The sequence below is a fragment of the Camelina sativa genome, unplaced genomic scaffold (genome assembly GCF_000633955.1).
Source record: "Camelina sativa cultivar DH55 unplaced genomic scaffold, Cs unpScaffold15639, whole genome shotgun sequence".
In the NCBI taxonomy this organism is placed as follows: Eukaryota; Viridiplantae; Streptophyta; class Magnoliopsida; order Brassicales; family Brassicaceae; genus Camelina; species Camelina sativa.
Window position 1 is genome coordinate 1 of NW_010936661.1, and position 317 is coordinate 317.

General features: G+C 45.1%; 1 long non-coding RNA gene across 1 annotated transcript; it reads right to left on the reverse strand.

Annotated features, from left to right (window-relative positions):
• Window positions 1–38: 38 nt before the first annotated feature.
• LOC109132054 lies at window positions 39–311 on the reverse strand. Its single transcript, XR_002037353.1, has 2 exons — window positions 197–311; window positions 39–112 (listed from the first exon to the last, which is right to left on the reverse strand). It is a non-coding gene; the product is annotated as an uncharacterized LOC109132054 (long non-coding RNA).
• Between the last annotated feature and the right edge of the window lie 6 nt (window positions 312–317).

The window sequence follows — 317 nt, forward strand, 5'->3', positions numbered from 1 at the left end:
GATTTGATAGCAGCTGGGCTCCATTGAGGATGCTTCTGCTTCACAAGCGCAGCTATCCCGGCTATGTGTGGTGCAGCCATGCTGGTTCCTGATATAAGCGCAAATCCTTCACCTGCCCAAAATCCAACAGTAAGAAACTATAGTTCGTTTCAAAAGGACACACCACATGTGAGCTTTAGTTCTTTGAAAAGCTTACCAACATAATTAGGCTCGTCTGTTCCATTTGGACACCAAGCCGCCCATATCAGATAACCGGGTGCAAGAATATCTGGTTTAAGAAGATCAGCATCTTGAAAGCTGAAATCCTTGGTATTGGG